Here is a 546-nt window from a genome sequence, read left to right as displayed (position 1 = left end):
ACATAATACAAATATACAATATAAATACAAATACATAATACAAATACATTAATATATGAATAAATTTAAATATAATACCTGTACGGGGAACCCCCCAGTCGGGCTTAGAAACCCCGAGCCCCGTACACGGCAATCAAAACCACCGGAACCATCATTTTATACAATATGATACAAAATCGGAACGATTCCGGTTTTTCGGGACGTTCATACGCTCTAATCATATTGTATACTGGCCATAAGTTGGAAATTAGGAAGAAAAAAAAATTTACATATTTTCGTTTTTATATTGTCTCGCTATTTAAAGAACAATAATCAATCCTACTGGAATTATAATCTATTGATGTGCACTTTGACTCAGTAACACAAATCATCATAGAAGGTCAGAACTGGCCTATTATCTTTATGATGTCGTTATGCAATAAATTGTATAACGTTAAGATAGAGGCGTCATGAGAAATGACTGCAAAATATTAAGAAAACATCAAAAAATTGTCCATTCAACGGGTGTTCTTCAATGAGCTTCAACATTAGCTTCAATATTGCTCA

Source organism: Halyomorpha halys, unplaced genomic scaffold, assembly GCF_000696795.3.
Source record: "Halyomorpha halys isolate HHAL.00 unplaced genomic scaffold, Hhal_1.1 Scaffold108.1, whole genome shotgun sequence".
Lineage (NCBI taxonomy): Eukaryota > Metazoa > Arthropoda > Insecta > Hemiptera > Pentatomidae > Halyomorpha > Halyomorpha halys.
Note: the sequence above shows the minus strand (reverse complement) of the source record.